This window comes from Rhineura floridana, chromosome 1 (genome assembly GCF_030035675.1).
Source record: "Rhineura floridana isolate rRhiFlo1 chromosome 1, rRhiFlo1.hap2, whole genome shotgun sequence".
NCBI lineage: Eukaryota > Metazoa > Chordata > Lepidosauria > Squamata > Rhineuridae > Rhineura > Rhineura floridana.
In genome coordinates, this window is record NC_084480.1 from 241835608 (window position 1) to 241857584 (window position 21977).

General features: G+C 40.2%; 1 protein-coding gene across 8 annotated transcripts in view; it reads left to right on the forward strand.

The window, feature by feature from the left end:
• Positions 1–1575: 1575 nt before the first annotated feature.
• The window catches only part of DLGAP1 (DLG associated protein 1), a 554365-nt gene continuing 533963 nt past the window's right edge, over positions 1576–21977 (forward strand). For 7 of the 8 annotated variants that reach the window (XM_061596062.1, XM_061596071.1, XM_061596069.1 and 4 more), the window contains exons 1-2: positions 1576–1797; positions 1977–2250. The gene's annotated coding sequence lies outside the window, so the exon portion shown is untranslated. Of the gene's footprint in view, positions 1798–1831; positions 2251–21977 lie in introns of those variants that run through there. The other variant, XM_061596066.1, reaches the window with a different exon arrangement.

A 21977-nucleotide genomic window follows, 5' to 3' on the forward strand; every position in this document is an offset into this window, starting at 1 on the left:
ATAAATATATGGTGCAAATGTGGAAAGATTGTTATCCCAAAGAAGAATTTATGAATGAGCCTCCTTATCTGGAGCCTCTGATCCAGTAAAGTTAGCTGTTCCCACAGAACAGGATCCCCATTCCATGTTGCCATCCCCTGCCAGGAAATTTCAGAAGCAGCAATCAAGGATTTCCCACTTCATATCTAGTTTGCACTAAGATTTTTATAATTGAGCAATAGGCCTTATTTAATTGAAGCAGATTTTTTGCAGGAGAAAACCAGGAAGCAAAAGCACAAGTAGTAGCAGTAAGATACAGGGTGCAGTACAGGCTATGCTCCTCTTTGTGTGAATTTGAGGAGAGAGCATCAGAACAGTGTAGACATAGACGGACACTAAATCCTGCAGTGGCTGAAACATCAGTGGATTTATAAATGACTCTTTTTTACATTCCATAATGCATTAGCAAGAACATAAGTAACACCTTCCAGACAAAATGACATTCCTTTGCAGCCAGTTCTTAAAATTAATGGAATTTAGGTGTGCTATGCATTTTAGTAACAAGTTCAGCTCATTACAATGGGAGTTACTTTCAAGTAGGTGGGCATAGGATTGCAGCCTAACAGACATGCTCTGTGCATGTTTACTCCCTAAATACATGTGGGACTTATTTTTTAGTTTGGAGCTTGCTCCTTTACAGTCAAGTTGGGGGGAAAACCTCAATGAACGCGGAGGAAATTATTTCCCACTGGAAGTGGTTTATTTTTTTATTTATTTTTATTTTTTATTTTATTAGATTTTTATACCGCCCGACTAGCAATAGCTCTCTGGGCGGTGTACAACAAAAAATACAAAATACATCTCATAAAAAGTGCATAATAAATATTACAAAAACGTATAAAGTGCAAAAATCAGATTACATAATTTTTTAAAATTTAAATTAAAACGCCATAGAAAAGAGGCAGGTCTTAAGTTGGTGCCGAAAAAACAGCAGCGTCGGCGCCGTACGCACCTCAACGGGGAGACTATTCCAGAGTTCGGGGGCCACCACTGAGAAGGCCCTAGTTCTTGTCACCACCCTCCTTCGATGTAGAATGCAGTGTCCGGGCAGGTTCATATCGGGAGAGGCGTTCCGACAGGTATTGTGGTCCCGCGCCATATAGGGCTTTATAAGTTAAAACCCACACTTTGAATCTGGCCCGGAAGCATATTGGCAGCCAACGTAAGCGAGCCAGAACAGGTGTCATGTGTTCCGACCGCTTGGTCCTCGTTATTAATCTGGCCGCCGCATTTTGGACAAGCTGTAGCTTCCGAACTGTCTTCAAAGGCAGCCCAACGTAGAGTGCATTGCAGTAGTGGTTGCACTTGTCTCCTGTGAAAACACTTTTTGCAGTCCCTTGTGAGAAATATAACCCGTGTCCCCTCACAGTCTCTACAAATCAATTATGTCATCTACCTCAAACGCTACCAATTTCCCACATGGAAACTGCTGCCATGCAGTGAAGGAGAGAACTCAGCATGTAGATCGTCTTCTTGTGTGTCTATTTCGGAGCACGTGTCTGTTTCGTGGTTCTGCCTTTCTCCTGCGCTTCTCACTCCTCCTATACCCACAGTCAAAAAAGGACATTCGGAAGAGCTCGATGGAGAGGTTCCCATCATCGTCGCGGCATAAGAGGAAGGGAAATCCTCCGTACAGTAACGAGCCTTCAGGATAAAGCCGCCGCTTTCTTCAGTTGGGAAACGCAGATCTCGGTGTAGCCTTAGGAAGCACGCTGGCATAACGTGACGCCGCCTGTCGGGTCAGCACTACTGCCTCCGGTGCGTTCGGGTGTGGGGTGTGGTTGGGTGTGGGGTGTATTTCTGCTCTTGCCCCCCAAGCGGCTGAACTGGAGAGAGGGAAAGGGGACTGGGGCTCCGCCCCTTCTCCTTCAATATTAATGTGCATTCACGGGGCTAAGTAAAGCTAGCTGACTAATCTGGCTTTTTTTTCCTGGTAGCCCTTGCACACATAATACCTACAAAGGCACGCACGTTACAGCACCTCGACCAGAAGGCTGTGCTGCTGCCACTCCGGGCACGCACACGGATCGCACGCTGATATTGTCGCCGCAGCGCTTTACACACACACACGGATTAGGAACCTCTGCCACCGCCGCCTCTACTTTTCTCTCGCATCCTCCCACTCCGTGTTTTGCCTTCTGCCTTGTGGGCTACTTGGCTCCGTTTGACTGCCTGCCTGCTTCTCAGAGAGTAAGACGGAGGGGACAGAAGGTAAGGGTTGAAGGGGAGGGGTATGGTTTGGCCGACAATCACACTCTGAGGAGGGGTGGTGGGAATCTTCCAGCTACCACCAGTGCGTCCCGCTCTGCTCACCTCCCAATCCGTGGGCTGCCTTTCTCTCAGCTGCTGCCGCCGCCTCCGCCGCCACCGCTGCGGGTTCTAGAGGCGAGCGAGGTTTCTCCATTCCTTGCGCCCTTTGGCTGGGGCTGTTCGGTGCCTATTCCCTCCCAAGGGCAGCCACAAGGGCTGGGTGGAAGGTGAATGCTTTCTTGTTAGGAGCGTGTGTGAGTGAGTGGGTGTGTACGTGTATGTGTGAGGGAGAGAGAGAGAGAGGAGTCTGTCTCACCTCTGCACAAATACACGCGCGCGAGGTTGTTTTTTTTTAATCTCAGCAACGCCTGTTGGGGTTTTTATTAATCTGGTTTGCTGGAGAATTTTCTGAGGGAAGGTTCCCACACGCCCCTCCCCCCTTTATTTCTTCCGCCGTTTTTGCAGCATTGTTTAAAGGGCTGATGAAGCCTGGTTGGCCTTGTTAGGCGTGTGTATGTGTGAGAGAGGGGGGTTGTTTTGTGTGGTGTGTAAGGCGCGGGGGAGGGATGCCGGGACAATGGAGTTCCTAAAAGTGCCTACTGTGGCTGTACGCGGGTGAGAGTACCGTTCTTCTTTCCCCTCACTGCCCGTTGGTGGCCGACTGGCCGTGTTTCTTCGAGGAACGTAACGAGGCTGGCTGAGCAGCTGCTCTCGATGGTCGCCGCCTGTGGCTGAATGGCTCTGCCCGCGCTTGCGCCTATGATTTCAAGCCGGTTCAAAAGTTCTCCTTGCCTTGCCGCCCCGGACCTCAGTTAGGCAAGGGGTGTCGTCCAGTGGTCGGTGCATCTCCCGGGGCTCTCGCTAGAAAGGGCTAGTTACGAAAGGCATGGCGTGTGATTGCTGCCCGGATTTGTGGGGATTTGGAAACTGCTGTTTGGACTGCATTGTTTTGATTGCGGTTGCAGTGGATGCGCGCGTGTGCTTTCGGCAAAGCCATTCTAGGGAATGTTATAACACCCTGACAAGGTCCATCCTGTGTCGAGTGAATAGCATAAATGGGTAGCTTGAAATCACGCAGTGATCCCTCAGCGGGGCTTGTGGGGGCTATAACAAATTACACTTTCATTTAGTGGAAGTGCAGCTGCTGGAGAACCCTTTCAAGGCAAAAGGGGAAGAAAATGCTGCCTGCATTTCAAGGGACTGCACTGCTGTATTTTTTTATTTTTTTTTGGAATGGGAAATCTGAACAAGAATAATTGAAAAGACTGGACAGGATGTATTACTAGTCCTGTTTCCTTTTTCTTCTTCTTTTGGTTTCCACTGCATTTGTTCAAGCCAATGTGTGAGAACTACTGTATTAATTATCAACAGTTTCAGTTTTCAGCTAAACCAATAAAATGCCATTTAAGTTCTGGGATTGTATGAAACTGGATAGTGTGTAGATCAAAGCTCTTTGATTTGACAGCTGTCTATTTGGTCATTAATATAGCAAGATGGTGACAGAGAAATTGATATGATTTCACAGTTCACAACACAAAATAAGTTATTCATGAATAATAATCTTTCTTAGGAAACTGTTAAGGTACCCCAGGTAAAATTTAGGACTTCCATTTCTGAATATTGCAAGCAGATTAGAGAGAATATGTATAAATATTATTGGTGTGTAATGTTTATAGGAGTTAATAAATTTTACTGTGCTCCTTAGTAGGGGGATTTTAATGTAATTTACATTTTTGATCAAGAATGGTGTGCAGTAGGTAAAAAGTGGGAATATGCCCTTTCTCCAATCACTGCTACTTTTTTTACTTGAGCATTGATTGACAATATTCAGCTTTCTGCACCTGGTTTATTTTTGGAGCTATGTGATTATAGAATGTAAAAATTACAGATTTTAGTAGTAGTAGACTAAGAAATAGGTCAAATTTTTGTTTCTAAGTAAACATATTTAACTACATCACTCACTGCCTTGGTAAAATATCACATTTAACAAGATTGCTTATGAAGATATCTTCTAGTAGCTTGAGCAAGGATATATTTTTGTTGCATCAGATTACTTATTTTCAAACAAGACATGAAATACAATATGGATGCAGAGCAACTTAATATTAATGAGAATTGAAACTCATTTCTATTAGGATTGTAGCTAAGTTTGGATACAACTATATCATTGGAATAATTGTCTGTCTTCACAAAACTTTAATAAAAGTCCAGATGTACTTGACATTTAAACATTCAGGAGACCTTCAGAAATAGTTTCCTCATCTTGTAGAAGCATATGTATGAAACAACACAGATGTTAATGAGTGTTGATGAGAACTTTTTTTTTTTAAAGTTCTGCTTGCATGCTAATATTAAGATCGGCCAATTCTACAAGACGTTGAGATGCAGATATATCTGAGATAAGTCAAAACAGTTCAGAATAGTAAAATATGTACTGAGTAGTTAATGATTAATTGAAGTTTTTCCTCCTTCAGTACTTCAGAGTTGTAACTACTTCCAAAATAAGACTTCAAGACCTGTAACAATTAATTAGAACATACGGTTTTCTTTATTAAGAAGGCTGAAAAATGATTTACTTTATAATCATTCTGGATTTTATGTCAGTTGAACTTTCAGAGTAAATTATTAAGCTCTCCTTGTTTAATATGTTCCTTCTGACAGGATGCATATAGGATGGAGCCCAAATCATATATATATGTAAACCATACATTTGTGTACAGCCTGTTAAAAGGCTGGTATGAATGAATTCAGCCTGGATTAGTCATTTTATTACATTGAAATTCAGGAGGTAACGTCATATGTTAACAATATCAACACTTCTGTAACACAGAAATTATTCTTCATATTTTAAGGATAGTGGTCTCTAAATGTCTTGGATAAAGTTTCATGTGAACTATAATAGACAAACCTGATAATGTCGGGGCTAACCATAATGCCATTTAAAGATAAAGCCCAAGGCTCAGATAATGAAATATTTTATCGCCTTCACTTCTATAACTGTAACTTGATTTTATTGTCTCTGAAATTGTTATTTTAAAAGGAATAGATGGCACATGTTTCATCTGTGGCCTAACTTAATGAAACATGAAAAAGTCTCCATGGCAAATAGCGTTGGTTTCTAAATAATGCCCTATCCTAAATCAAGAGGAAAATAATGTATAATTAGCTTGATAAAAAGCAGGGAGTTTCCAATGTTGGACTCCATTTCTCATTCCCATCTGTACAAGGGCAATGTTTCATGGAACTCATTCAAAAGCTTGCAGACTGGGGCCATAATAATGTGTAAACTGAAAGACCTTTGATTCATTTATATTTAGCTTCTGTAGATAAAGTGGAGCCCTGTTCACTTTTTCTTCTAGAGGTCTTAAACCTCTGGAAGCACCTCATTTTTTAAAAAAAAGTTTGCAAAGCAGTGGTTTTGATCTTTAATATTCAAAAATGAATATGATGGTTTTGTTAGGATTATAACTCTTAATAACACTTTGTTTTTAAAGCAGTCTTATCCCACTCTTTAGAAGAAAAGGCTCCCAGAGCAAGTTACATTAGAGCAATAAAAACAAAACAGTTCCTGCCTATAGGTTTGCAACCTAAAAGTCATGGCAAAAAAGGGAAGAGGAAAACTTAGACACCAATTCTAAACTGTTCTCTTGGCAAACAGAGCCAAAAGAATGAGCCACAGTGTTTCAAAAAGATAAATGATTCCTGAAGATAGAAGCTCCAGAGTCTGGACACCATTACTGAGTAGATCCTGTCCTGCATATTCATCAATCATACTTCACGCAGCAGTGAGACACAGAGACAGTTGTTGTCACTTTTAAAGTAAACAGGGGCAGTAGGGTATTTACTTTAAAAGCCCTGTTTACTTTAAAAGTGACAACTAAGACTTTGAATTGGGCTTGGAAACATGTGGGGGCCGGATACAGATTAACTAGAAATGCATGCACAGAGTAATAGACCTCTGTCACCGTTTTAGCATTCTGTACCAGCTAGGGATGGTGTTCGCTGCCTAGTCCTAATCCCCTTGTATTCTGATAGTCTGTCTTTTGATCCCAATCCACCCTTTTTTTTGTTTCAGCTTACTTTGGCACTTTCCAATATGATCCGCTGTTGTTTTTTGAGGTTGTAAAAAAAGGGTAATTTTTCCACCTGATTTATTTTTTCCTGTTTATCACATCTACACACTGTTATGAATACATCAGTTTAGAAGAAATTATGAACATAATTGGGAAAATGTTTTTAAAACTCAAAGAAAAAATCCGTGTGGATTACAGCCATAGCCCGCTGCAAGAAATCAGTGCTGGTCTGAAAAACAGTGGACTGTCGAATTCAGTCAGAATCCGGTACTGCCCCATTTACTGGATATTCTCCCCCATCCCTAGTATCAGCTAGAGTTCCTGAAGGGTCTTGAAGGCAGCCCCATGCAGTGTGTGTTGCAATAATCAAGACTGGATGTGACAAAAGCATGAGTGACAGTGGCCAGAGCTGCCTCCCCCAGGAAGGGTTAAAGTTTATGCACTAGCTGAAGCTATGCAAAAATGTTCCTCGCCACAGCTGCAACCTCACCATCCAGATGTAAAGCTGGGACCAGAAACTATCCTTTACTGACAATAGGAAACAATATGAGAGCTAAAATGCAGCTAACTTTCAAAATGCCCACTTTTCTGAATTTTCCAATGCAGTTTTCCAGACTTAAGATTTAGGATTTACATACCTCACTGGTATCTAATGGAGATGGAGGAAGTTGGATCTTATTCACATACAGGTGACACTGCCCTCCAAGTTATCTCTTTCAGTGGTTTCATGTCAATATATTAAACAGCATGGCGAAACAATAGACTCCCTACACAATCTTATTTATTTAATTAAATAATTTAGAGAATTCATAGACCACTTGCTCAAAAAAGTTCTCCAAGCAGTATACAAATAAATTTGGGGATATAACCCAACTAAAATATACAGCTAAAACTCAGTCTTACTAAAACAAAAATACAGAAAACCATCATAATTAACAACAAAGCTAAAATCAATAAAACTTTCAAAACAGATATAGGTGACTAAATTATATATCTTCGTAGGGTGTTAGTATGCCAGAGTCTCATTTGTTATTGGAATCTACCAGACATACTGCTCCATCAACCAGCCACACACCACCCACAGAACTGAGAGAGAGCTATCAATCTATCCTTTCTGTTTCTGGCTGAGTGAGGTTTCTGGGACCTGCCCCCCAGAACCAACACAAAACTGTGGTTTCCAGTCCAGTCACAGTCAGGTGCTCCAGCAGGATTCCCTGGTCAAGGATTTCAGAAGCTGCTGAGAGGCCCAGTAGAACTGATAATGCCCCCCCAAACAGTTCCTAATATAGGTTGTCCATTAAAGTGACCAAGAGAGTCCTAGTTTCCAAAGAGTGGTGGTGGAAGGCACACTGAAATAGGTCTAGAATCCATATCATCCCCAAACATATGGAGTTGAGCTGCCATGGCATACTTGAGCACTTCATTTCCTAAAGACTGATAGTTATTCAGGGTATTCAGAGATGGCTTTCTTAAATAATGGTCTTCCCACCACTTCATTGAAAATAGCTGGTATCTTGCTTTTTTGTTGTCTTTTCCAGCCATTTGCCCATTCCCCTTAGCAGCTTTTAATTAGTCTGGAAGATCAAGGATTGAGCATCCAAATTAGCATCAAACTCACAAGAATAACAATAACACAAGCAAAAACTATAGGCACATCCACAGTAGCCAACTGGTGTGTATGTGTAAACTTTGGGTCTGCTCACCAAAGAAAGCTTAGTCTGGAGTTTCTTTCATAGTCAGTACTGGATCGAGAAAATATCTTATCCTTGGGCCACGATTTGCCTAAAATGCCTTAACATCCCAACCCTAGACCTAGACACATTGTCTTGAAAGTAACTGACATTCAATTTAAGTGGTAGACAATTCCATGTAAGCGTTGTTAGGATCGTAGTCATAAGGGAATTTCCATTAGTAAATAATAATCCTTGTACTACCCTTGCCAGCTCATTACCACATGGGAAAAGTTTATCCTGGAGGCTAGGTAGGCAACATGGTTTCCCCAATGCTTCCTTCAAAAGTTAAAGGAGAGGTACAGCCAGCATCTTGATGCCATGGCATCTCCTTCCACCTGGGTCTGCGGGGCTTGATCTTCAATTTACAACATCTTTGACAGAAAATTCCAGTGGCGGGTTGACTGCATCTCCTTTTGACATTGAAATAAGTTTGGTGGAAGGAATGAGAGTCCAGGCATACCATTCTTGTCTAGCTAGAATCTGCTGCCAGAGCCACTGCTTAACTGGACTCAAAAGTAATCTTGTTCACCAATTATTATTATTATCTTTATTTATACCCCACCATTTTTCCAAAACTGGAACTCCAAAACCAAGGAGGGGAACAGGTTGTTGAGAAGGAAAGAGCTGGGTCTGGGGGAACATTGAGCTCCCTTAAGCAGTTAACTCCTGCTTCAAGATTTTTTAAATATTTTATAGTCAAATGATCCTGGTTCATTTTTGGACAGTGCAGCCTACTGCTTGCCTATCTCTAACTCCTGTCTCTAGCAGGAATCTTCCATACAAGAGAACTTCTTAAAACTGCAGGTACTCCTGGTTCAGGAGGTTACTTATTACTTATTGCACACATAGGATGTGGGCAGGGAAGAAGCAATTGGATGAGAACCTACTGGGATGTAATAGATGTCATCTGTATTTGTGGCATGTTTAAAACCTGACTGAAGTAAATGGAGGGGCATGTGACATACAGAAGGAATGCAGGAGGTAGATTTAAGTGGAGTGGGTTGGTTCAATCCAAATTCCAGGTAAAATTAGGATGATTTATCAGTGAGTGTCTTGGGAATGATAAGCACCTGAAGAGAGACTTTCCAAAAATATTTTGGAACTCATGACTATGTCTTGCACTTCACTGCAGCTTGGGTGGCAGTCTCCATAATCCTACCAATAGAAATCTTTCATCGTTAAGTGGAAGAAACGATTGTGATTGCTTTTGCTTTCCTAGCAATAGTGTACCTGTTTGACAAAGCTAGAATAGTAACTACAGCTATCAGCAAAGATATATTATAAACATATCCCACAGGTAGGCTTGTTTCTCATAACAGTAAATAACAATTTCATTATTTTGTATTTTAAAAATAAAATTAGTACAGTACAACCTTTTGTGAAGCCAAGTGTGATAAATGCTTTCCCACTACCAGCCAAGCTTAAATAATTTATAAAGTTTAGTATAAATGTAGATGTGATTCATTCTCTTTCCTAATGCAAATTGGCTTCAATTTGTATACAAAATTATTATGCAAAACCTGGACTGAATGTATACTCTGCTTTTAAGCAGAAGTGTTTACTGAATGAACGAAATGTATTTCTTTGTACAAAAGGACTATAGTGATGACAACATAAGCTTCATTTAATTCATGGCACCAATTTAGAGTTGCAGAAGCACTATAGGGAAGTCATCAAACCCATCTGTTTTGTTTTAGAGGCGTGTCTACTCATGATTAAATAATGAAGATTTGTTGCTCACCTAATACTCTTTATGTGTTCTTTAACAGGTTTCATTTACATATTTGTGGATGAATTAAAGTTCATTCTGATTTATGATGGTCATTATGAATTTGGATCTATCAAGTGGTAGATATTACAGAACAGAAAGATGTGAACCAGATACCAGGAATATATATGGAATGTAAAAGATGGGCTATAGTTGAGTCAGAAGGCAAATGTTGACCTCAGTTTTCTTTTCTCTGTTCTTATTTGGCTTTGGTTCACCCTTCTTTCCTCATCCTCGCTTTGTCTTTTACTTGATCTCTTCTTAGCTCTGCCCGCTGCTTCCTCTGTCCCCTTCGGTCCAACAACCATTGCTACCAATCTCTTGGAGCCTTGTCTTTAGAAGTGAATGTTTACCTCTAATTATTAGACTAAATATGGAAAAGGTTAGAGTACAGCGTAAGTATTTAGTTAGAACAAACTCATTTCAGTGTCAATGGGATAAAAGTCAACTAGAGTCTCAAGACTTGTTGCTAATAGATGTAATGAGTTCAGCGTTAATACTCCATTAACTATGAAGGATCAAGTATTTTTGGCAATAAGCTATCATTTTCAGCCAAATTCTAACAAATAACTTTCCTTAGTGCCTATCGATGGTCAATATCAAGCATGTGTGCACTGTAGCAGTTTTGTGAGTTTTTATGTGTCATGTTATTTATCATCACTCTAAGATTTGATGTTTATATTTTACTTCATTTAACATCATTAGCACCTCTGACATCTGGCCCTTGACATTTTATTATATGATTTCAGTCTGCTATGAAGAAAACATCTCTGTTACCTGGATTCGACAGAAGGGTATAAACTGTAATGCTAACATTGAACAAGAATGGAGAATACTGTTGAATTAATTTGAAATGTTTGTTGTTGAACAACTGAGTAGTAAAAAGTGTTATATTGGGGACATTTAATAAGAGAATTTTAATAAAATAACAAAGAAAAGCATTTTAAAAAACAAAAACCTGTTGTCATGTTGCCTGAATCCTGAGAGGTACACTCTTTGTTAATAGCAGTGCAATCATACACGAGCAGGCTTTTTTTTTTAAAATCAAATGAAGTAGTTTGAAGCAGCAGTAACCATCCTTGTGCAGGGAATAACTTCAGTTAAAATGCAATTTAAAATATCCATGTTTTAAACTGTGGGATAGTTCTCACATTCATCTATAACCTATCAACTCTGTTTTGTTACATAAACCAGAAAGTAGTTCTAGGAGATTGTAGCTCGGCTCCATGACTTTTGAGCTGTGGGGTCCCACAAAGGTCCATTTTGTCTTCTATACTTTTTAACATCTATGTGAAACTTTTGGGAGCTGTCACCTGAGGTTTTGGGGCATGGTGCCAGCACTACCTCTCCATTCCATCTGAATCAGGACATGCTGTGAAGGTGTTGGATGAGCATCTGGAAATAGTGAAGGGCTGCATGGGGGCTCATAAACTGAAGTTGAATCCTGATAAGACAGAGGTGCTGTATAGGGCCGGCTCTAAAAGGTGGCCAGGTGGGGCCCTGGCTGAGGGCCTCGTGGCCCACAGGGCCCCCTGAAGGGCCCCATTATGGTGGAAGAGAAGCGCTCCCCTTCCATGGCAGGCTCCCTGCCCCAGATAGCAGGGAAGGAGCTGCCCACCTGCTTGCTGGCTGGCTTGCTCTCCCCCCCGCCCCCTCCTGCTCATTCCCTCACTGGCCCTACACCCCCGCTGGCTCCCCCGCTACCCCTCCCCCTTGCCCGCTTGCACTACCCCCGCCCACATGCTCGCCCTCTCCCCACCACCATCCTGACCCCCTGCTCGTTCGCCCGTTGTCCTGCCCCTGTGCTCGCTCGCCCAGCGTCCTGCCCCCCACTCGCCCCCCACCCCCTCACTCGCCTGCCAGACCTCCCACTCTGGAGGCTGGAGCTGGCCCTGGTGATGTGGGTGGGCAGTTACCATGTCTGGGAATTAAGGTGTGAGACCTGTCCTGGGAGGGGTTGCACTCCCTCTAAAGAAGCAGGTTTGTAGTCTGGGAGTACTCCTGGTTTCCAACTTGTCACTGGAGTCTCAAGTGACTTCTGTGGCTAGGAGTACTTATGCTCAGCTTAGGCTGGTTTGTTGGCTACAGACTTTCCTGGACTTGTGAAAGCTTGGCATTAGTTGTCCATGCTGTAGTGACCTCTTGCTTGGACTACTGTAATGCACTCTATGTGGGGCTGCCCTTGAAGACAGAGGTGACAGCTAGCACAGAATGTAGCTGCTCAGTTGGTAATTGGGGCAGCCCAATGGGACCATGTGTCACCGGTCCTGAAAGACCTGCACTGGCTGCCAGTCAGTTACTGAGCCTAATTCAAGGTGTTAGTACTACTGTGGTAAGCCCTAAATGGCTTGGGAACCAATCACCTGAAGGAGCAACTCCCTCAATATCAACCATCTTTGGCCTTACTGTGAGCAGGAGAGACCTTGTTGGTGCCTCCTTTGGTTGCTGCCCAGTTGGTGTCATTCAGTGGCAGGGCCTTCTTGGAGGTGGTTCTCCATTTGTGGAATGCCATCCCTAGTGAGGTGCTTCTCCCTACCTCATTATTGATTTTCAGGAGAAATTTAAAAACGTTCCTGTTTACCCAGGCATTTGATGGCTGGAGATGCTGGCCATGGCAACTGTTAAATTAATAATTGTGTGGGTAGGTTATTGCTTTAGATGTTCTAGATGGTTTTAGTTTTAATTAGTTTTAGTTTTAATGGTTTTAGTTTTAATTAATTAGTTTTAGCTTTAATTGTTTTAAATATGTTGCTGTTTGACTGACAGTTCTACTGTTTTGTTGTTTAGCATCTTGGGCTCCTTTGGGAGGAAGGAAGGAATAAAAATTTAATAAACAAATAAATACAATCTAAGTAAGTAGAGCCTGATTAATTCACTGGCAGGTAATGTTATCTACAACAAATTAATACAGGGATAGGGAACCTGTGGCCCTCCGGTTGGACGCCCAACTCCTATCAGTCATGACCATAAGCCATACTGACTGGGTCTGATGGGAGCAGGAATCCAACAACATCTGGAGGATATCAGGTTTTAAAAGAAGATTAGAGATAACCTGTGTATACCTGAGCTTTATGTCTTGAGTGCTCCGTAATTGACCAGAGTTATGCTATTGGAAAGTGGAAGTAAGCTACACTAGTAGCAGTCATTCTGTAGTTTGTATTGTAGGTAGGGCTTTGCTTTCATCTTTTTGTATTAATTTCTAGTATTTCTTTACTGCTGTAGTTGAGATTAGTAACTGCAATGACAACAATACTTGTTTTATCATTTTGTGAATGACAGCAATGTAGAAGTGAATACTGGGCAGCTACTGGACAGCATACTAGCATATCTATCAGTTTGATTAGTCTTGATAAATCATTACAATATTTTAGGTCATTTTAAAGTACAGGTGAGGACTTGAGATTGTTATCTGCAAAACACAGAAAATAGTATCCTGTTGTAAAAAACAACCACTCCAAACCAAATCCATTTTTACAGGATTCTCTTGCTCTTATATAGTGTGTCTTATATAGATTTTCTTGACCTTATATAGTTTTGCCATTGCTGCAAAATTCCAACCCTCTTTCTTTCTTTCTTTCTTTCTTTCTTTCTTTCTTTCTTTCTTTCTTTCTTTCTTTCTTTCTTTCTTTCTTTCTTTCTTTCTTTCTTTCTTTCTTTCTTTCTTTCTTTCTTTCTTTCTTTCTTATTTCATGAGGCATATACTTTTAGCTGCTGTTATCATATAGCTAAACAATTTCCTGTGTTCTTTTTGTAATAGATCATTTTAATACGTTAAAATAAAAAGTAATGTACTGATACATCAGAAATGTGACTGAGAAATGGCTTATTTGAACAGTTTCTCAAGCAAGAATAATAGACCTTCCATTTCTTCTAATATGTTGCTAATAAATCCTAATACTTCACATAGTTGGAGTGTGCATAGTGAGCAGTAACAGTTGCTGTTCACTGTACATGTATGGAATGTAGAATTTGAAGTGCAAAAAAAAAAAGTTGAGTTGCCATCTTAGTTTTCCTCCAGTAACTACAGGTGTGATCATAGCTAGAAACAAAATGAGTGAGTGTCCTTTTTTTTTTTTAGTTTGAAAAACTATTAATAACTGAGAATGGCATTTTTTGAAATGCTTTTTGTTTATGAAAATAGTTATGAGGGATTAAACTACGCTGTTGCTGAGAGTAAATGGATTTTATGCTTCAGCAATTAATGTAAAGTAATTTAATTTGACAGGCACTAACATGGGCTTCAAAACCAACCCAAATTGTTTCTCTAATAATTTCATTGGTTGCTTTGTTATAATGATACTCTTATTATTAGTGGTGTTAATTTGTTTGGATGACTAAATTTTAAATTTGCAATTCTTAGTTTACAGGACACAGGATATTATTTGGCACACACACACACACACAGTCATTCTTGACTCCCAGCTGTCCATGGAGGCTCAAGTCTCAGCAGTGAGCCGGGCAGCTTGGAATCAACTCCATCTGATACGGAAGCTGCAACCCTACCTTCCTGCCCATCTTCTCCCACGGGTGATACATGCCCTGGTCTCCTCTCGTTTAGACTACTGTAATGCGCTCTACGTGGGGTTGCCCTTGAAAACGGTCCGGAAATTACAGCTGATACAGAATGCGGCGGCACGTCTGATTAAGAACAGCCGTCGCCGTGATCATATCACTCCGGTGTTAGTGGATCTACACTGGTTACCAGTTGTTTACTGGGCCCAATTCAAGGTGCTGGTGCTGACCTTTAAAGCCCTATATGGTTTCGGCCCAGTTTATCTGAAGGAGCGCCTCCAGCATCACCAATTATGCCGCCTGACGACATCAGCCACACAAGACCTTCTCTCGGTCCCACCAGTTAAGATAGCGAGGCTGGTGCGGACCAGAGAGAGGGCATTTTCGATTGTGGCCCCCACCCTCTGGAATTCCCTTCCTTTCGATCTTCGCCATGCCCCATCCTTGATAGGTTTCCGCTGAGCCTTGAAGACCTGGCTGTTCAGGCAGGCCTACGGGAGCTCTGGGGTGGGTTAGCTTTTAATGTTGTTGATTAAATATAACAGTGGTGGTTGGTTTAATTATTGAGTGTGTTGTATTGGTTTTATATTGTATTTTATCCTGTTGGTGTACGTCGCCTAGAGTTGCCGTTAATTCGGCCAGATAGGCGACTCAAAAATAAAATTTTATTATTATTATTATTATTATTATTATTATATATTAAACATCCAAGTAATTGCTGTCCTTTAAAAGGCTGAAAAATGCCCTTACTAAATAGGTGTTGAATAGTGTGAATAATATTTTGAACCAAAATGGCCACACTTGAAATATAATGGATTTGATGAAGAAAAGTACTGTGAAAAAGAGATGACAGAGGAAAATGGTAATACATAGAAATTCCAATACTAAATACAAGAATAGATCCGTAGTATTATTTTGTAGTGTATATAGTATCCCAACAGAATACTATAGATTTTAGTAAACTCTCTTTAGATATCATTATTAACATTTCACCATTATTTATATATTAATTGAAGCTTATAGCTCAATACATTAAGATGAAATTATGGTCTAATGAAAACTCTGCCAGTCTAACAAAAAGGACAGTACCAAGAACATGGGATACAAGTGTTCCATATACTGTGTCAAAGGTAGAAGAAACAACTAGAAAATTACAATATATTTGTAACATAGCATCAAGGATTGCCCCTTGTTTTTTACAGACTTTTAATCCCCTACATCACTTACAACCATCAATTGTATTTCAGAATGTGGTGTATTGTTAACAGCGACTGATACAATAGTGATTGCGCTAGCTGTTAAAGTTTACATTAAGAACTACATGAACATCTTCTGTAAAACTGCAGTTCTGGAAAGGGAATGAAAACAGTTTCCTTTTGGCAGACAGGATTATGACAACACCATTCAGCTCTCCTAGCGACTGCTGATCCCTATAGCAATTCAGTCGGGTTCTGCTTTATTTTATAGTTCTGTTACCTGTCAGGCCCCAAAATCCTGTTGGGTCCTTAAGGTGAACAAGTAGAAGTTTGTAGATGGGAGGAAGATGAACTTTTTGTGAGTTGAACTTTCACTGTGTCTCTTCCATCTTTTGAGATCAATCGGCTATCACAATAAACCTTTTGAGAATGAGGAGCTTGCAGTGTGAATCTCTCTCTTCTCCCCCCCCATTCCCATATCTAGGGACCAGGGTGGGGTGGAGAGTGAGAGCAGAAGGCACAGAACAGCATCCAGGGAGATTAATAACTAGATTTGAATTAAATGATCACAAACATTGGAAATTTACATGTTGAATCACCTTCTTACCAAATTTTCATAAAATACTACACAAGTTGTATTGGTGGTATGGTTCCTATAGTAATTGGCATAACTATGTGACTGTAACTAAAAGTGGAGGGGCAGGGGGAGAAATCAAGATATCTATACATCTGTCTAATGAATTACCACCACCAAGTCACTAGTCTTCAATCAACTCATCCTCTCCCAGGGCAGACTTTAATATGTGGAAGAGTTCAGCCCTGAAATTTGTTGTCAGGCTGAGTCCTGGAACATGAGCAATAATAATGAAGAATAGTGCCAATGAGCATGCAGAATGCCTTTCCTTCATTAAGATGAAATTGACTTGAAGGCACATAACAACAATATTATTATTTTTTCTCCCCAGCACACCTACTAGGGCTGAGATAGCAAGTGAAAAGATCTTCATTCTACTCACCATTTCTCCTAAAAGTTCCCAAACAGCCCTCCTTCTGTTCCTACTTTCCTTGCCTCTCAGCCTCTGTAACATGGGAGAAAAGAGGCTTCATGGGAGAAATAGGCTACACATTACCTATGGCACCTCCTTTCATTCAAATCTAGTGATTCTTTTATCTGGGTCCTGTTTCTTGCCTTCTGCTCTGCACCATCCCACTCCACAAGGGACCCTAGAGCTGGGATGGGAAAAGAATTTTTCTGTCCTTCCCAATTTTTCACCCAGATAAGGGCAGATTGAGGTGTGTGTCCTAGAGGAGTGGAGTGAAACATAAATCCCGTCAAACAGCTACTGGCTAGGGGAGCTGAATGGTGATGTCATAATCCTGTCAGTTTTCTATCAGTTTCTTCACTGTTATCAACTACAGGAGTTACAATAACTATCTTTGTTCCTCTGTCTATTGGGTATATTACTGAATATAGTTATCAGACTAATACTGAAATCTGAGAGATGGACGAAATCCTATTTTTCCCATGTTTATTGAAAAGTTCCTACAAAGACCAAAGCTTTTCACTAGCATCTACTGCAACCTTTATGTCAGATACTATATCATTAGTGTACTCTGAACCTTGTGCATGATATTTTAAATAGTTGTCTGGAAAAATGTCCACAGACTTCTTTGCGGTATGTTTATTCCCCCCCCATTTCTCCCTTAATTGTACTTTTTCTTGAATCTTTTAGGCAGTCCCCTACTGTACAGATTGTTTATGGAAAGCTATTCCACTATTCTTTTAGAGACAGGGCTGGAAAAATATTTCAAATTATTAAGCACCAGAACCAATTAAATGAAAAGTACTATCACAGTTTTGGCATTGCAGATAGCTAAATTAATAAGTCATATCTCTAGATGTCTAGGGAGTGGTTACTGAGATATGTTTTGCCCTGCCAAGATCTCTTCTATAAATGGAGACTAGTGAAGCCACCCAAGTTTGTAATTCCTTGGCGTAGAATGTGAACCTTGGTGACTCGTAATGCTACTTTTCAAAATGTGACCCCAATCTAGAAAATTATTTCCACTCACTTAATTGGAGGTGGCTGCAGCAGGTGCTATGGGTAGGGGAGATTGAGAGGGGAGGGAGAGGAAAGAGGGATAGATTCTAATCTTTCTGCTGTAGAAGAACCTCTAGGGAGTTGAGTCAAGGAATGGGTGGTATGGGTGATCTTAGGAGGCCAGCAGTTAGAAGTCAGTTTAGAACTCTTGAGGAATGGAAGGGTTTTCTTTCCTGAGTGTTCTCCAGTCATGCTGGTTATTGCCAATCCCATTCAGATTGAGCTGGGAGAATTTGCTCATATCGTAATCATGTTTCTTCATAATCTTGGATGTTTTTTTAAAAAAATTTTGCATTCCCATGAATGTGCTTGTTAGTTAAATATTATGGTTTATGTCCTGTTAATACCACCAGATGTCAGATTCAATTCTTCCGAGAGCAGCACTTATGGTTCAAAATGTCACATATTTTCTCTATAACTATTATTCTCCCAAATTTTATTTAGCTTGCTCATGTGGCTCAGCCACTTCAGTTTTGCAACATTTGGAGAAATGATGGCTACCATTGGGGTACTAGCTATCAGATGCAGCACAGAAAAGAGAAATGGTTGGACATAGGTACAGTATGTAAAGCAGGTGTGGGGAGCCTTTGACCCTCTAGATGTTGCTGAATTACAACTCCCATCACATCCAGCAAGTATGACTAATGGTCAGAGATGGTGGGAGTTATAGTTCAGCAATATCTGGAGGGCCAAAGGTTTCCCATGCCTAATGTAAAGAGTGGGTTGTATTCAACTATGTCCTACTCAGAGTAGAGCCATTAAAATTAATGAACCTGTTAGTCTTGTATATTAACTTCAATATCGACTCTGAGTAGGACTAGCATTGAATACCACCCAGTGAAAGCAAGGAGATTTTGGATTGTATCCAACTAAGTTCTAATCAGAGTAGACCCATTGAAATTAATGGAAGTGACTGACTAGGATCTATTCATTTCATTAGGCCTATTTTGAGTATAACTTAGTTGGATACAAACCACTGACCACAGATCACCAGATAAATAAGAGACTAGTTCAAGATACACTGAACTGGGCTTTGGATTTGTATCTTTCAAATAATCTAGTACATATCAAATCACTGCTGAAAAGCTGATTGTGCATGGACAGCTGCTTGCTAAGGAAGCGATGTGAGTGACTTTCATGCAAGTCTTTGGATGTGCCTAAAGCAGATCTTTGGATTGTGGTTATTTCCTCCCTGCCCCCAATATTTGCTCTGTTGGAACAATGGGTGTTGATGTTTAGGAATTAGGTTTAAAGGCACTTGAACCTAAGCACAATACTTAATTTAATTAAGACAGTATCTGACTGAATTAGAACAGCACATTTTTATTTAAAAGGTTTTGTTTTAAAGATCAGCTCTAAATATGCAATTCAAAATATAACAAATAATACCATTATCTTTATCTCCAATGAACCTTTCCATTCATTTTCTCTTATTAGAATACAAAGAAATTAATAATGATGAGCAAATTTTTTGAGCTGTTGTAGTTGGATTTTTTTAATGCTGTGAAATTCTATAATTGTAGCATTCTCTTTTGCTCGCAGATATGGATTCACCATGCCCAGACAGCTTAATGATTCCTGTTCTGGAGTAGCTGAAAGAAATGTGAAGCCATGCTCTCAAATTCTGTTTTAATGGAAGTCTAATGATTTATATGAGATAGCACCAAGATAAATAGATTTTGCTAACAATAATGCCTGAATCCTATTTTTACATGAGCTTAGTTTTGCTTTCATTAATGTTTGTATCCAAAAATTTGGACTCAGGAAGTTTTGGTATTTTGAAAATAGAAACATAATATGAAATAAAATTCCTGTATATTGGTGTTCTTGTGGCTATTTTAATTTATTTAATTTAATTTATTGGATTTCTTAGTCCCCCATCTGGCTGGCCATCCAGCCACTCTGGGCGACGTACAAAATGAACAACATAACACAAAATGACACACCAATACAATAACATTAAAATCTAAATGCGATAATGATAAGATCTAACCCACCCCAAAGGCCTGCCTGAAGAGCCAGGTCTTCACGGCCCGGCGAAAACTCATTGTAGAGGGGGCCTGGCGGAGATCATTTGGAAGGGAGTTCCATAGGGTGGGGGCCACAATTGAAAAAGCCCTCTAGTCCTCACCAGTCTAGCTGTTTTGACTGGTGGGATAGAGAGAAGGTCTTTTGAGGCCGATCTTGTTAGGCGGCATAGCTGATGATGCTGGAGGCGCTCCTTCAGATAGACTGGGCCAAAACCGTGTAGGGATTTAAAGGTCAAAACCAACACCTTGAATTGGGCCTGGCAAGCAACTGGTAGCCAGTGCAACTCTCTGAGCTATGTAACAAAAAACATCAAATCAGAGTCTAGAACAGAAATGCAGTTTGGGAAAGTATGTTGGAATGGAGGTTTTGCTGACAGCAAAATATAACTCAAACATAAAGCTTGTATACCCATCATGCTAAAGTGATTACTGTGTGAATGAGCCACCACAGATTAAAAAAAGAAATCATTCCACACTTGGAATACTATGTACTTATCTAGACACCTGATCTCAAAAAGATTATTGTAGAACTGGAAAAGTTTCAGAAAAGGGCAAGCAAAATGATCAAGGGGATAGAGCATCTGCCCTGTAAAGAAAGGTTATGACATTTGGGGAGTTTTAGTTTAGAGAAATGGTGAGTAATATGATGATAGAGGTGTGTAAAATTATGCATGGTGTGGAGAAAGTTTTCTCTCTATATACTATATATTCTCTATATATTCGGGACATTAAATAAAGCTGAATGTTGGAAGATTCAGGACAGACAAAAGAACTTCTCCACACAGCTCATAGTTAAACTATGAAATTTGCTCCCCCAGGAGATAGTGATGGCTACCAACATGGATACTTTTAAATAGAGAATTAGAACAAATTCATGGAGGATAAGGCTGTCAGTGGCTACTAGCCATGATAGCTATGTTCTACCTCTATTGCTGAAGACAATTATGTCTCTGAATACCAGCTGCTGGGAATCTCCGGTGAGGGAGAGTACTGTTGCATTCATGTTCTGCCTGAGGTCTTTCCATAGGCATCTGGTTGGCCTCTGACAGAAGAGAATGCTGGACTAGATGCGGCTTTGGCCTGATCCAGTAGGCTATTCTTATTTTATTTTCAGTGGAGTTCAGGTCACACATTCAGTCATCAAGTGGATATGTGTATGTGTGAACTAGCATGTGGAAGCTCCAAACCACTTTGTTGAAAGGAATAAGTGAAGCTATTTGTGAATGTTCATCAGTAACTTGAAGTTAAGAGAACAGTCTTTCTGAAGAAACTTTTTTGTTACATTTTTATTATATAGAAAAAGGAAAACAAAATAAAACAAAGGGAATAAAGATGCAATCCAATCTGGATATACCATCATCAGAGTACATCAACAGGGTAAGGGCCCATATATCAGAACAGAAAGGCACTAGATTCTGTAGATAATATAATGACATCTATACTTCATGCATTGGTGTAGGGATCAAATCCAAAATATTATGAACTGTAATATAAGAGATAAATTCCCACTAAACTGCATAAACATTTTCAGGGTCCTCTGTTCTGTGGAGACCCTTATATCATGGGTAATGTATTCAGAAATAGCCAGGTTCCACAAATTCCTACACCAAAGTTGCAAGTCTTCTGTTTCTGTGTGATAGGAAAACCTTGCAGCTGTCAACATCCATGTCAAAGGTTCTTTCAGACTGAAATTCACCATCTGTCTGTCCCAAAGATTTAGCAGTGAAAGGTGTAGTGTCCCGATGATAGTGCAATCAAAAATGCAAGAAATGTCCAAATAAATTACCTTCCAAAAGTGTTGTCTAGATGAGAGCAGTCCCACCACAGATGAAATAAAGTTACTTTAGTTCCATATCCATGCCAACAGTTACAACTTAAATTAAAAGTTACAGTATGTGGGAAAGCTGTATTGGCATGCAATGTCCTCTGTGGGACAGCTTATAGAGCATTCACAAACATAAGCTGATATAGATTTATATGGCCTAGCTGACCACATGGATTTCCACTGATTATCACTAATAATCATACATAAATCATGTTACCAAATAATCTTGAGACCCAATAAAGGACCTACAGAAAGAAAGCTTAAAAAAAAAAGAATAAGCATAAGGCCTGGTGGGTGAGATTGCTAGAGGTAGATGTTGATTTTCTTACTGTAACCGGTAGAGAATACTGTTGATGTTTGTTGGGTTGAAGCCAAAAACTAGCTTCAGAGATTCACAAATGTTGACCTCAAATAGAGGAAAGCTCTAAATTCACATCCACCTCAGATTA